The following is a 16,009-nucleotide window of genomic DNA, read 5'->3' on the forward strand; positions in this document are numbered from 1 at the left end:
GATAGCGTGCCTTCTCGGGAAAGGGTAGACGCCGCTGCTTCCCCGCAAGACATGCATCACACAGCTCGTCGGCGTGCTCGATGTGAGGTAGCCCACGAACGAGGTTGCCTCGCTCCATCTTTCGCAACCCGTCGAAGTGCTGGTGTCCTAGCCGGGCATGCCAACTCCACGCGTCGGAGACATGGCCCACGGCAAGGCACACAGGATGCACGGGTTGAAAGAAGAATTTGTAGAGGCGGTTCGGCGAGCGGGTAACCTTGATGAGCAGCCTCTTCTGCTGGTCGTGCATGGTGAGAACACCGCGCCGGATGCCGATGTCGAACCAGCCCTCGTCGAGTTGTCCGACACTCACGATGCTGCTCGTGAGCGCCGGGATGAAGTAGACGTCCGTGAACGCCCTGTGATCACCCCCTTTGTCGGCGAAGACGACGGTCCCGCGCCCGTGGATCTCCACCATGGATCCGTCCGCGAACCGCACCTTCCCGGTGATTGAGCGGTCCAGCTCCGCGAACGCGTCGACCGAACCAGTCATGTGGTTCGTGGCGCCGGTGTCGAGGAACCAACCCTCACTTTGCTTGCCTCCTGCAAGCGTGGGTGTGGTCATGGCTCTCTCCTCGTTGAGGAAGACGTAGCCGCACGCACACACCATTGTCGGGGAGCCATCTCCCATCATCACGGTGGACCCCGAACACTTCGGCGTTGGGGTGTGGATGACCTGAGTCTCCGTGCGATCCTGCACGGAGTCGATGGTCGCCAGCATCATGGTCGGAGCATGGTCCGCCATATGCGTCATTGCCGCGCCAACTCGCGCGACCTTGTCGGGTCCCGAGGTTGTCGGGGACGCCGTCGCCGGGGTGTGGCTCCCCCACACCTGGGCCTTCATCGCCTCCCAGTCGACAGGCCCCGAGAACGTCATTGTCGAGGTGTGGCCTGTCACTGGAGTGATGGTTCCCGTGGACGGGCTCCGTGCCTCCTGCACGGAATGGGTGGATGTCGGGGCCGTGGTCGTGGGAGACGCTGAGCTCTCCTGCACGGGCTCGACTCTTGCCACCATCATTGCCGGCCCACCATCCACGTCAGCCTGGACGAGGTTTGCCGTTGCCGTGGCTGCCTCGTCGGCTTTCCTCTTGTGGCAATCCCGGATCCAGTGACCCGGCATGTCGCAGTAGCGGCACTTGCCACCGTTGCCAGCGCCTCGCCCTGCCCGGCTTGGCTTGCGACCGCGGTTGCCGCCACCGCTCTGGGCACGGCCTCCGCCTCTGCCGCGACCTCTGCTTCCTGTGGGGGCGCCTCCCCCACTGCCGGAAGAGCCGTCGCGGCCGCGCTGCTGAAGCTGCGCGTCCCACTGCTCCCTGGTGAGCAGTAGTTCGCCGCCAGCACGGTTGTCGGCTTCGTCGCCGCGCTCCTCGACGACCTTCAGCCGCCCTACCAGCTCCTCGATCGTCATGGTGGAGAGATCCACCAAACTCTCGATGGACCAGGCCAGTTGCTTGTACTGCCTGGGGACGACGCGGAGGAACTTCAGAATCACCATCTTGTTGTCGATGGGATCTCCGAGCGTTGCGAGCTCGTTGACGAGACCTTGCAGCCGCAAGGCGAAGTCGTCGACTTGTTCACCGGCCTTGAACCGGATCTCCTCGTACTGGAGGCGCAAGGTCTGGGCCTTCGACTCCCGTACGCGCTCCATGCCGATGCGCAGAGTCTTGATGGTCTCCCATGCTTCCTTGGCCGTCTTCTTGGCACCAAGGGTGAGCACCATCTCCTCTGGGACGGAGCGCAAGATCGCCTCCATCGCCAGCCGGTCCTCCTCGTACTCGACATCGCCGGTTTCCACGGCTTTCCACATATGCCGCGCCTCCATGATGACTTTCATCATGACCAACCAACTGGGGTAGTTGGTCCGCGTGAGGAGGGGGAAGGAGGTGCTGGACATGCCCACGTCTCGCACGGAGCGTGGCGCACCTAGCTCACCTCCCGGCCTGCCTCGCAGCGCGAGCGCGTCCGCCGCACAGGTGTCCTCAGCCGAGCTCTGCCCGGCGGTCTTGGAGCCGTCGCCGGCGACGCCTTCCTTCGGCATATGTTTCGGCATAACCTAAGGCTTTGATGCCAATTGTTAGCCCGAACTACTGAGACCAGAGGGTCGTGACTATCTACTGGTAGTACTTGCACTCAGCTCACTAGTATAACACACACACACTAGTGCAGGGCAAGACACACACACGAGGAGGAAAGACGCTCACGGGATACTAGTTGTATGAAGCTCAAATGCTTGGAATGGAATGCTTACAACCGGAGGGGTGGAGCTCCTTTTATAGCTAACTGAACCGACTATGCTACGCACTAGGTGACGTCAAGTGCATGAGTGACCTCATGGCTTACGTGCTACATTCCTTAGTTACTAAGGATACGGGAGCTCTAGTAATTTCTTTCCAGTTTTACTACTGCTGCCGACATGCAGCCATACATGCATATGAGACTAGCTACGTAAATGCTGCTGCTGCTGTTGTGTGCATCGAAAGACCAAGGTTGACTCAACAGCGGCACGCCGCGAGGTAGCACGCCTCACGCAGCAGGTCGCGGTGGAGCGTGTCGGCAGGGCGCCTCCTCTTGCCGCTGCCGTCGTCGGGCGAGCGGAAGAGGCATTTGAGGGCGACGTCTTGACTACGACGCCGAAGCCGCCCTTCCCGAGCACGCGCGTCAGCTCGTAGTCCTCGGTGCTCCCGATGCGCCATCGCTTGCGGGAGCCGGCATCGTGGTCGTTGATCATGGCGTCAATGGCGGCTTCGGCGGCGGCGATTCGCCAGACGGTGGCCATGGGTTGCCCGCTCCAGCTGCTGGTGCGTGTCGGTGACCATGGGGTGGCAAGATTTCGTGGCGTGCGGGCAACGCGTGGTGCACGTTTGCCGCTCCTCAATCGGATTCCACTGGAGCGAAACGCGCTTCCAAATTCGATCGGGAGTGGTGCTCTACTCGCGCCACCGCCTCGCCGGGAGATATAAGCTGCATTGGGGGCCTCGCCGGGCGATCGCCTTCTTCCTTCCCAATTTCCCCATCCAATCCTCCCCACTCCCCCATCCACCCCAAGATCGATCACAGGAGCTCGTGGAAAAGCCGCCGCCCATGGCCGCGCAGATGCTCCGCCAGTGGAAGAACTTCTACGGCGCCTTCGACCCCGTGGACGCCGCCATCAAGGCCGCCGACCCAGACCAATTTTCCCGCCACGTGTTCCAGCGCACGAGGGGGGACCTGCTGGTAGGGCTCTGCAACACCGCCGACGAGGAGCTGGCGGAGCGTATCTGCATGATTCTCGACGACCTCATGGCAGAGTCTCTCGAGATGCTCAGGGTGGTTCCATCAACGCCAGAGGTGCCCATCTCCACGGAGCTCGCCGAGTCTGTGCGCGCGCTGCAGGAGCACGACTCGGAGCGTGTCCGCCTCCTCGCGCGGGGCATCGTCAGCGGGTGGGAGGCCTTCGTCGAGGACGACGTCGCCAACGTCACACTCACACCAGCCAAGAAGAAGCTGCCGCAGCCCAAGGCGACCGTCGGCAAGCAGCAGGATGTCTCCGACGCGAAGACGAAGCGGCCTCACAAAATCTTCGGCGAGCCTTTGGCCAAGAAGACGGCGGAAATCATCAAAAAGGTGTCCGATCCTGCCGCCGGCTTCATCGACGGTGACCGTGCCCGGCTCTGCTCGGAGGAGAATATGGAAGCCGCGAAGCGCAAGCTCCGCCAAGGTTACCAGGAAGCAGCGGACGCCAAACGGCGGCGCAAGACACAGTTGGTGCAGGCGCCCAAGATGATGCAGCCAATCAGGATTTTTTTTCAAAACTATGATATATTTTATAGCATTTTCGGAAACTATAGGACATAATGCAAAAAAACCAAAACTAGTAGCCCGTCGGCCATCTTCTGGCCGAAGTAGTAGTTTTCGGCCACAGTTAGGCCGAAGTAGGGTTTTAGGCCAACACTTGACCAAAAAGTGGGGCACCTGGCCGAAAAGTTAGTTTTCGGTCAACTCTTGGCCGAAGTAGACTTTTTGGTCAAGTCTAGGCCAAAAAGTACTACTTCGGTCTCGTGTAGGCCGAAGTTGCATGGCTCATGCTGAAATGTATTTTCTCGCCACCCGTTTCCCGCCAACCCCTTCCCGCCACTCGTTTCTCGCCAACCCCTTCCCGCCATATGTTCCCGCCACCCGTGTCCCGCCAATCCCTTCCCGCCTTATTTTCCCGCCAATCCCTTCCCGCCTTATTTCCCCGCCAACCCTTTCCGCCATAACGCAGTTATTCTTTCCCGCCATTTTCTCCTCTGTATCTATAAAACCCCCTTCAGCCGAAGGTGGATAAGCATTCCAGTGTAGTGTAGTCGAGATGTCCCATTATCCGTTCGATCGTAGTTTTCACCCTGGGATGAGCAGCACTCTTCTGAGTCTAGTTACCGATTTCAGGATGGACAATAGGATAGTTCCATGGGACGAACTCATCAGTAGTGACACCATAATGAATGAGTTGGCTCACCAATTACGTAGGTCTGGGTGGCCTGAAAGGACCTATGAGGAGGTACGTCAAGAACTTCTTAGGTTGCATGAAAGGTGGAAGAAGGTAGTGGAGCCGAAGAGTGAAACTTTCAGAAGGACTGCAGCAAAGAATACATTTTTATGGACTGAGGAGAGCGAGGACGACGAAGATATCTTCATGTCGCCGCTTCCGGGTTCTGCATCATCGAAGGGCAAGAGTTCTGCATTGTCCAAAGGCAAGACTTCTGCATCCTCGAAGGGCAAGAGTTCTGCATCCAGCAAGGGCAAGAGTTCTGCATCGACAGAGGGCAAGAGGACCGCATCGTCGAAGGGCAAGAAGGCTGCATCAACGGAGGATGACGATAATGACTTCATGTAGTATGTAAGATGTATTCCAGTTGTACCGTTTCATTCAGATGTATTTGCATTATTAGTTTGTATTGTATTATTGTAGGGCATTATGTTCTATCTGAATTTCATTTTGTAGTATGTAAGATGTATTGCACAAGTTCAACTGGAATAAGAATGCGAATTAATAGTAATATGTCTCTCGCATACATAAAACAATATATGTCTCCTGATCAGATAGAAGGAAGTGCGATAGTAACACATACATGAAGCATGTCTCATACATAAATACTGACACACATATGCGAATAGTCTGAAACTAACATAGATAATGAGTCATACATAGATAGATAAGCATATCACTGCGGGGGACGGCGACGAGTCTGGGTCTTCCTCGGGCGAGGACCGGAAGGCGATAAGCGCTGAGGCGGTGGACGAGGCTCGCGATAACCACGACCATAGTTAACCTTGTCTGTCACGGTCTGTGTCTCCTGCGTCGGTGGTGGTGGTGGAGTGTGAAACACTGTCTGCGAGAAGCCATAAATGTTTGTAGCATGGTCATCATCCTCGCGGTCGCCCTCAAAGTAATCAGCCATGGTTATACCTTCGAAGCGTGCGTCTCTTCCGGTCACCGGCACCGGCCACCGGACAACGGCAGCGCCGCCCACTCGACGGCCGGAGGTTCAACTCCGGTCACCCCCTAGCTGCTGCTCCTCCTCACCACCTCCTCCTCCATAGCTGCTGCTCCTCCTCACCACCACCTCCTTCCCAACCGGACCTCCTCCACCCAACCATGGCTCCTCCCCCAAGCGCACAAAAAACTATCCCATAACAAAAAAAAACACCATAGGCCGGTGGAGAATGCTATGATCTATCTATTCTGTGCCTTGGTTGTGTAAATGAGTGCAAATTGGAGGAGATCAGGGAGGAGACCGGAGCTCTACAGAGAAGAACGAGAGGAACGAGAGAAAGAAGAGGCGAGCAGGAAGAGGAAGGCGACGACGGGATTGGCCTTATCCAGACCTTTTCGGTCTAGGCCTGGCCGAAAAGCTTTTCGGCTGCGGGCTGGCCGAAAACGGCCCACTTCGTTCTAGGCCTGGCCGAAGCTACTATTTTCGGCCCAGCCCCAACCGACGAGAACTCTTCGGCCCAACTGAGGTTCATTTCGGCCTACAGCTGGACGAAAAGTCCTTTTCGGCCTAGTTCTGGCCGAAAACTACCACTTCGGCCACCACGAGACCGACAGGGTCATATTTCTGGTATATTCGCAATGGGTACTATAGTTCCCGAATTAGCTATAAAAAAGGTGATAGTTTTGAAAAAAAATCGCCAATCAGGAGGTGCACTAGCACCATGGTCAAGAAGACCTTCGCGGTCAGGATGCAGTTTCAGGTGTAGCTCTAGTCAAGAAGACAGTTGATCCAGAACACGTCCTGGTCACTTTTTAGGTCACTTTTATGTATATCCTTCTTCTCGAAGACTCGAACATGGCATACTGTAGTTGTAACTAAAGTAGCACTACTACAATGCAGTTGCTCGTAGCTCGTATGCATGTTCTGTACGTGATCTTAAGAAGTTGATGAATTGAAAGCAGGATTTAGTGTTAAAAACATCTGAAATCTGCGAAGAACTTGGAGAGAAATTGCTCGTAGTGGTGAGAAAGATGTGTTTGTGTTGAATTTTATAATTCTGAATGCACCTAAGCAATCAACAAAGCTCTCCCCTACAATTTTGAGTTCTCATGTCCGTGTTCAGATTTGAAGTCCAAGTTGCAATTTGAATTTAATCAAAGTTGACGAAATTCTCCTCTTGTTGCTTTCTTGTAATAAAACTACACATGTACCCCAAACTGTGATATACATTCACAAAAATATAAATATTTTCCGAGGTTTGCAAGTTGGATATATCATCTTTATACGGGCGCGGGGGGATTCGATCTTGCGACCTCTGTCAAGAACGGTCTTGTGGACATTTGTGTTAAAACCTATATTTATATACAGCATGGCATTTTGAAGGGTTTTTGCTTTTTAATTCATCCCAAAAATATGGATTTTTTTAAGGATGTGTCTAGGGCACATCTAGATGTGCTCTAGTTATTGCACATCTAAGTGAGTGAATCAAGTGTAAAGAGGAAAAGAAAAAAGAAAAAAAATATCCACATGAATCTCAACGCAAGATCAATGACATAGGACTTAGATGTGCAATGATATATATCCGTCTATGTCATATCTAGATATGAGATAATATCTCACATCTAAGTTTTTTTCTGTTTGTTTGTCCTGTTTGTTTGATTTTAATTTGTGAAAGCCCAAAACTAAAAACTACCTCGTCCTGCGTCTGCCTTGGTGACCGGCGTATACGCAAATCTGGTCACTAGCTCCCCTCATAAAAAAATCTGGTTGCTAGCTACCCATACAAGGAACCCGATCGCTAGTTTCTGGAAAACAAAATGATCGCTAGTGCTAAATCGACTTGTTAGCTCTTGCCTCTGATCATTATACATTTACAAGGACATTGTCGGTGTCAAAACCGGCGGATCTGGAGTAGGGGTTTCGAACTGTGCATCTAAGGCGGATGGTAACAGGAGGCGGGCGACACGATGTTTACCCAGGTTCGGGCCCTCTTAATGGAGGTAATACCCTATTTCCTACTTGATTGATCTTGATGATATGAGTATTACAAGAGTTGATCTACCACGAGATTATAGAGGCTAAACCCTAGAAGCTAGCCTATGCTATGATTGTTGTTGTCCTATGGACTAAACCCTTCGGTTTATATAGACACCGGAGGGGGCTAGGGTTACACAAAGTCGGTTACAAAGAAGGAGATCTACATATCCGTATTGCCAAGTTTGCCTTCCACGCCAAGGAAAGTCTCATCCGGACATGGGACAAAGTCTTCAATCTTGTATCTTCATAGTCCATCAGTCCGGCCAAAGGATATAGTCCGGCTGTCCGGATACCCCCTAATCCAGGACTCCCTCAGTAGCCCCCGAACCAGGCTTCAATGACGATGAGTCCGGCGCGCAGATTTGTCTTCGGCATTGCAAGGCGGGTTATTCTCCAAATTCTGAATATCTGCTGAGTAGTGTCCGGCTCCCCATAAATGTGCACCTCTTGGCTTCTACGCCCAATAAGGGCTATCTTCCACGTGTCGAGCGAATGCGAGGAGCCAGGGCATTTTTACATTCGCCACCCTAGCCATGTAAGTAAACTGTCTATTTAAAGAGACGGGGATTCTTAGATCCATACCACACCATCCTCCCACGGTGGGTATCCATCGGAGCGTGCTCGGAAAAATTCATTCCAACATGGCCGGCCATCGCAGCTCCTCCTCCCGCTCCCGTAGCCCTAAGCCCGGCGACTGGGAGAAGTGTTTCGTCCCGCACAGCCAATTAGTAGAGTTACAGACCAAGGGATTCCTCCCTCCAGCGTATATGGTCCCCGTTCGAGCCAGGCTTGCCACCTATAATGGCGGGGGGCAAGCGGAGAGCTTCCCCAATCCCTCTAAGGTGGAGCGGGATTAAGCCTTGTCCCTTATTTACTAAGGGGACTTGGATTTCCAATCCATCCATTCCTCCGTGGGCTCCTGGAGTTTTACGGCCTCCAGTTGCATAATTTCACCCCATGTCCATATTACACATCGCTGGTTATGTTGCCCTTTGCGAGCTGTTTCTGGGCTGCGAAGCTCATTTCAAGCTGTGGAAGAGGCTATTCTGCCTTGTGCCCCGTTCACAGAAGGGGTCCATATATCAAGTGGGCGGAGCCGAAATATGGCACGTCGCCGAGACCGGATACCTGTCCGGTACCCCGAAGCAGACGTCCGAAGACTGGCCTTCAGAGTGGTTTTACATGGAGGACGCCCCCCTTCCAGATCCTATTCAGATGGGTCTTCCCGAGTTCGACAATGCCCCTCTGAAGAAACGCCGAAGCTGGCGCCCATGGAGCCCTCAGGAGGAAGATAATGGAGAAGTCCTTACCTGATGGGCTGGATAAAAGCGCTGGCTCAATCAGGACTGACAATAATCGAGGTTATGTGAGTATGCATAATGCGGGGGGTGCAGACGCTTCAATATCGAGGGCACCCCCTGTGGCACTTTAACGGGGAAGATGATGCCACCTGCTGCGGGCGTACGGGACCGGACTCAGTTGCTGCTCTAGCAAAAATTCTGTCCGATTTGTTCAAGGGAGAGGAAGAGGAGTTCATCCGCATTAAGCCACGGGATGGATTCTCCATGTACAACCCCCAAGCTGGGTGTGCTGTCACTTTTTATGCCCAACCTTCCCGCATTCTTTGTCATAAATACTCACCTTGCCATTTCATGGCAGGAACTGCGAAAAGCCGTAAGGGAGGTCAACAGCCCACCTCCACAACCGGAGGACCCTGACCAGGCCCTCGATCCCGGACTTGAAGAGGATCCGGACATATTTGTGGAACTGATTGACATGAAATTCTATCAATTGAGCTACGGTGATGCCATGGTGGCCATCATAGCCGACTATCCTGGGCTACTCCCTGCATCGCACGTAAGAAAAACCGAAGTCCCAACTTCCGAGAAGGATCCCCTTTTATGCACTTCACCTACCGTACACATATGGTGTTTTACAGGGAAGGCCCTCGGGACGCCATGCCGAACCCGCAGTGACTCACCAACAAGGGGCACCGAAGTTGGGTAGGCTAAAAAGGAAGGCGGTCAGGACTAAGACGCCAATGCAGAGGTATGATACAGAACCTTGCTCCGTGGTTGTTGTCTTTCTCCAAACATAATGACGTCCATGTTTCCTAGTAGGAAAAATGCTGGCCGGATTATATCCGGAGAGCTTGCCGATCACGCCTCCACCAGTCGGGCTCCAGGGCCAGACATAGAGGCGGAAGCTAACACGGGGCGAATGCCGGAAGCTCCTCCTTACAGAGGATGCGGATAGACTATCCGCTACTAATTATGAAGTGGAGAGCGCCATGAATCACATGCGTCGTCGGGCCATACTCCGTGATGCTTGTTTCTCCCAAGAGGCGTTCGATGCCTTCAACTCAGGAGACGCGTACATCCGTGCCATGCAAAACGGTCTTGCCAGAGCCATGGACCAGTATGTAAAGGATATATGGGTAAGGAAATCTGACGATTATATATATCAGTAGCCCCTGAGACTTGAAACAGTTGGCACAACTGATTTAAGGATCATTACTTGTGTAGGTTCTTATAGAAAAGAATACCCAATTGTCTCAAGAGCTGGAAGAGTGCAAAGCCCAGCTACGGGCCGCGGTTGCCGCATTGAAGGAGTCCAAGAAGGCCCCCTGTGGTAACACTTGTTTCCATTGCAAAGAATGACAAGTACCCGATAGTATGCGGCATGCATGCAAATCTAACAATAGATGTTGCAGATGACTCCGGAGTGAATCCGGAGGCCGTGCCGGAGAATGTGCAACATGCTAATCAACAGCTAAATGCTGGCGAGCACGTGCTTACGCGGGTCAGGCAGGAGAAAAACAATCTCTAGGACGCCAATATCCAGCTGGGCGTGGAACTGAAAGATGTCCGAGCCCAGCTTGCGGACTCCGTGAAGGAGAATAAGCGGCTTCGACGCGGCATTTTCAGTAAGTGCTTGAACGAACTTTTGAAAGAGTTCGGCGAAGAAGCTGGCTAACAAAGTTATGTCTGCAGGTATGCTGACGGGTCGTCCCGCAGAGGAGATGCCCGGGTTTGCGGGTGATCTTCTACCAGAGCTCTCACAACTGCACGAACAAGTTCGGCAGGCGATGCAGGGTATTGCCCAAGCCTTGTGGCCATCCGCCTCCCCGCCATGAGGCATGGGGGAGCTTATAGAGAAGCTCAAGGGAGCGCGGGCGGCGCTTCTGATTATGGAAGATATCAGCCTGCCGACAAGGTGCAAGGGAGGCCTGGGCCATGGTGAAGACGCGATATACCAAAGCTGACCCAAACCACATGGCCGAGGTCGGACCTGTGGGCCCGATGGGGAAGAGATCCCCGTCAGTTTGGTGTATGACTAAGTAGCATTAGCCGCAAAGTATTCCCAACATGATTGTAGGCTAGACAACCTGTTGGATGGTATAGAAGAAGAATTTGGTCCGTCTTAGTGACTGTGTACTTTAAGTGACATGTATAATGTCCCTAGCCGGATTGTAAATCATTTGTCATGGTGGACCTTTTCGCTTCGACCTCTGGACCCGATATTCCGGAGTGTATCCGAATACCCGCTCGGTTATGTAAAAAACCGAGGTATGCGTGGAAACCAGGCATAGGGGTCATAAGTGCTTGAACAGACAAGTACCCAACTAGTTATGTTATATTACATGGATAGTAAGAAACATCTTCCAGGGAGAATAGTTCCGTTAAGGGTTCCTTTCCCTGGGTACGCATGTCCTAATGTGCATGTCCGGACTGCGGAAAGAGACGCATGCTATAAACATCTGGGGGCATGTATCAAAATAAATAAAAGTCATCTTTTGTTCACCGACCAAATATTCCCTTACGAACACTAGCTTTCGGCTTCACCCAGTCTGAGGTACACATCCGGCTGACCCGATAGTAACAATCGCAGAGGTGCTCCCCTTATGCCGTAGCCGAATTAACGGGAACGTAGGGCATAAATACAAGAGCCAGGCAACCCAGCTTGGCCAAAACTTAAGTCATATCGATGCATATAATGGCCAAAAAGGTACATGCGGAAGGATGACACATGTGTGGGGCATATAGCCTAGAAAAATAGTTATATTAAGCTTCTGTATAAGAAGCCCCAAGGTATAATGAGCGCGGTTAGCGCGTCGAGATTGTGCCGCCAAGACACAAGTTAGCCTTTTAAGGCCTTGAGGAGAAGGAAGAAAAAAAGGAAGAGGGAAAGAGAGAAAAGACAGATAACGGATACACAAAAAATTGACAGGGGTAAGGAGACGAACATAGAGTCCGACACTAGGCGTAGAATCTTCGAAGTCTGGCTGCGTTCCATGGGTTTGGCTCGAGTCGTTTGTCCGATGCATCCCGCAGACGGTATGCTCCACCGGTCAGAACCTGGTCAATAATGAAGGGACCTTCCCATTTGGGCTTGAGCTTGTTCTTTTTCTTCTCCGGCAGGCGTAGAACTAGTTCGCCAACGTTATAGGTTTTGGCCCGTACTTCTCTGCTTTGATACCTTTGAGCCTGTTGCTGATAGAATGCGGAACGGGCTTTTTCCACGTCACGCTCCTCCTCCAGAGCGTCCAAATTGTCCCGCCGATCTAGCTCGGCATCTTTTTCTTCGTACATGCGCACTCGAGGTGAGTCATGAATTATGTCGCAGGGCAGAACCGCCTCCGCGTCGTACACCATGAAAAACGGTGTGTATCCGGTAGTGCGATTCTGCGTGGTCCGCAGCCCCCATAGTATGGAGTCGAGCTCCTCTACCCAGCGCGTGTTTGATTCCTTTAAGGACCGCACTAATCTGGGTTTGATGCCGCTCATGATAAGACCATTTGCTCGCTCGACTTGACCGTTAGTTTGCGGGTGATAGACAGAAGCATAATCAAGCTTGATGCCCATGTTGCTGCACCAAAGTTTTACTTCGTCGTCTGTAAAGTTCGTGCCGTTGTCAGTGATGATGTTGTGGGGGATGCCATAACGGTGTACAACCCCAGATATGAAGTCTATCACCGGTCCGAATTCAGCCGTTTTAATGGGTTTGGCTTCTATCCATTTGGTGAATTTATCCACCATGACCAGTAAGTATTTTTTCTTATGGGTTCCCCCTTTAAGGGGTCCGACCATATCAAGCCCCCAAACCGCAAAGGGCCAGGTAATGGGGATTGTTTGGAGAGCGATAGGCGACATATGGCTTTGGTTTGCAAAAAGCTAGCAACCAACGCAACGTTGGACCAGATACTGTGCGTCTGCTCGGGCTGTCGGCCAATAGAAACCTGTACGGAAGGCCTTGCTTACAAGGGCCCGGGCTGCAGCGTGGTGGCCGCCGAGTCCAGCATGGATTTCTGCCAAAAGCTTCTGCCCTTCCTCTTTGAAGATGCACCTTTGAAGGACTCCGGTAGTGCTTTTCTTATAAAGCTCTCCCTCGTGGACCTTGTAGGATTTAGATCGCCGCACTATGCAGCGTGCCTCATTTTGGTCCTCGGGTAGCTCCTGCCTAGTTAGGTAGGCCAGGAATGGTTCTGTCCACGGGGCGATGACGGCCATTATCACGTGGGCTGAAGGTGTTATTTTGATGGCCGAGCCTCCTATTGTCTCAGAGTGTTCGGTATCTGGTATTGTGGCCGGGTCCCGAATATTGTTACCGGCGTCCCCTTCCCATACCACGGATGGCTTAAACAGCCTTTCCAAGAAGATGTTAGGTGTGATAGGATCACGCTTAGCGCCGATACGGGCGAGGATATCCGCCGCCTGATTGTTTTCCCGAGCCACATGGTGGAATTCAAGCCCCTCGAACCGAGATGACATTTTGAGGACGGCGTTGCGATATGCCACCATTTTCGGATCCTTGGCATCAAAGTCTCCATTTATTTGAGATATTGCGAGGTTTGAGTCCCCACGCATCTCCAGGCGTTGAATGCCCATGGAAACTACTATCCGGAGACCGTGCAATAGGGCCTCGTATTCGGCTGCATTGTTGGAGTCTGTGTATAGTATTTGGAGTACGTATTGGACTGTATCTCCGGTGGGGGATGTCAGGACGACGCCAGTCCCCAGACCAGCCAGCATTTTAGAGCCGTCAAAGTGCATGATCCAATTGGAGTACGCGCCGTACTCTTTAGGGAGTTCAGCTTCTGTCCACTCGGCGACGAAATCGGCCAGTACTTGCGACTTAATGGCTCGCCGTGGTCTATATGTTATGTCGAACGGGAGGAGCTCGATAGCCCATTTGGCAATCCGGCCCGTGGCATCGCAGTTGTTTATTATGTCGTTGAGTGGTACTTCTGAGGCCACCGTAATTGAACACTCTTGAAAGTAGTGTCGTAATTTCCGGGATGCCATGAATACTGCGTATGCTATCTTTTGATAATGTGGGTACCGTGATTTGCATGGAGTGAGGACAGTGGATACATAATATACCGGCTTTTGAAGTGGGAATTTATGTCCGTCCATCTCTCGTTCGACGATGAGCACTGCGCCTACAACTCGGTGAGTTGCCTCTATATATAACTGCATTGGTTCGCCGACATTTGGCGCTGCCAAGATTGGGTTGGTGGCCAGCATAGCTTTTATGTCTTCCAATCCGGCCGTGGCTGCGTCCGTCCACTCGAAGTGTTCGGTGCGCCGAAGAAGGCGATAAAGGGGGAGTGCCTTTTCTCCTAATCGGGAGATAAAGCAGCTTAAGGCCGCCACACATCCAGTTAACTTCTGGATTTGCTTGAGGTCGGTTGGGATAGCCAATTGCGACAGGGCTCAGATTTTAGTCGGATTTGCTTCAATTCCTCTACTGGAGACGATGAAGCCAAGGAGCTTTCCGGCGGGTACGCCGAAAACGCATTTTTCCGGATTGAGCTTAATGTCGTATGTTCAGAGAGTGTCGAACATGAGCCTCAAGTCGTCTATTAACACTACAAACAAAAGACACATCCGTGACATTTTGGGTCGAACGAATTTTTTTCCTGTCATACATATGACACTTCTATGACAATAATTGTGACAAAACTCGGTATCATCATAGATGTGGTGGGATCCTACTTCTATGACAAAAAATCATGACAAAAAATGGGCTTTTCGTCCTGGGCGGGCCGGAGACGCAGCTACATGACATTCTTTGGGCCGTCCATGATGGAAAAAACCATGGTAGAAGTGAGGGCGAGGAAAATTTCGGGGAGTTCCCGGTTACGGTGGGAGGTCGGGGGCCGAGCGATGCGCATTTCTCTCGTACACGTACGCGCGTGTGTGCGAGGCGTTGGCTCTAACTGAACCCGAGCGAGGCGTTGGGCTCTAACTGAACCCAAGCGATTGCACTGCAGGCTATGCGTTACTGAACCCGAGCGATCGATCGATGGCTGTTAACTAAAGCCGATTGAGCGATTCCTTCGCTACTGCTGCTAACTGAAGCCGATTGATGCTGCCTCTGGATGAACAGTGAGCGTTGCCGGGGGGTTGGATGAACAGTTCCCGGTGGGGGTGGATGAACAGGACCCCGTGGTGTTGCCTCTGGATGAACAAGACCCCAATCGATCGAGCCGGTTGGGGCTGGATGAACAGGACCCCGTGGAGGGCTGGATGAATAGGACCACCCCGTGGAGGGCAGGATGAACAGTAGACGGTGGAGGGCAGAATGAATAGTAGCCCGTGGAGGGGTGGTTGAACAGGAGCCCGTGGAGAGGGCTGGTTGAACAGTAGCCGGTGGAGTAGTGCACGGTGGAGGCTGGATGAACAGGAGCCCGTGGATGAACACTCGCAGGTGGAGGCTGGAGGAGGTCGACGGTGGATGAACAATAGCTCGTGGAGGCTAGAGGGGGTCGACGGTGGAGATGAACAGTATCTCGTGGAGTCTCGTTTTGCGGTACGCCACACCCCTCCCGATGAACAGGACCCCCCTTTCGACCGTAGCGCTCCAACACAAGTCCATTTCGTCCGTTTTGCGGTACGCCACACCCCTCCCGATCAACAGGACCCCCGTTTCGACCGTAGTAGGTCTGTTTCCTCCGTTTTGAGGTACGCCAGACCCCTCCCGATCAACAGGACCCCGTTCCGAACGTAGGAGGCCCGTTTCTTTGTTGTGCGGTACGCCAGGCCTCGTTTCCATTGCCTGTTCCGTCCAAGCCCTCCCAATGAACACGACCACGCATTCTGTTCCGACCCAGTCGGTTGGCTCCCATGCGTTCCGTTGCCTCCCCATGAACACGGCGCATTCTGTTGCCTCCCCATGAACACGATGTTGGAAATATGCCCTAGAGGCAATAATAAAATGGTTATTATTATATTTCCTTGTTCATGATAATTGTCTATTGTTCATGCTATAATTGTTTTATCCGGAAATCGTAATACATGTGTGAATACATAGACCACAACACGTCCCTAGTGAGCCTCTAGTTGACTAGCTCGTTGATCAAAAGATAGTCATGGTTTCCTGACTATGGACATTAGATGTCATTGATAATGGGATCACATCATTAGGAGAATGATGTGATGGACAAGACCCAATCCTAAGCATAGCACAAGATT

The sequence above is a fragment of the Triticum dicoccoides genome, chromosome 7A, assembly GCF_002162155.2.
Source record: "Triticum dicoccoides isolate Atlit2015 ecotype Zavitan chromosome 7A, WEW_v2.0, whole genome shotgun sequence".
Lineage (NCBI taxonomy): Eukaryota > Viridiplantae > Streptophyta > Magnoliopsida > Poales > Poaceae > Triticum > Triticum dicoccoides.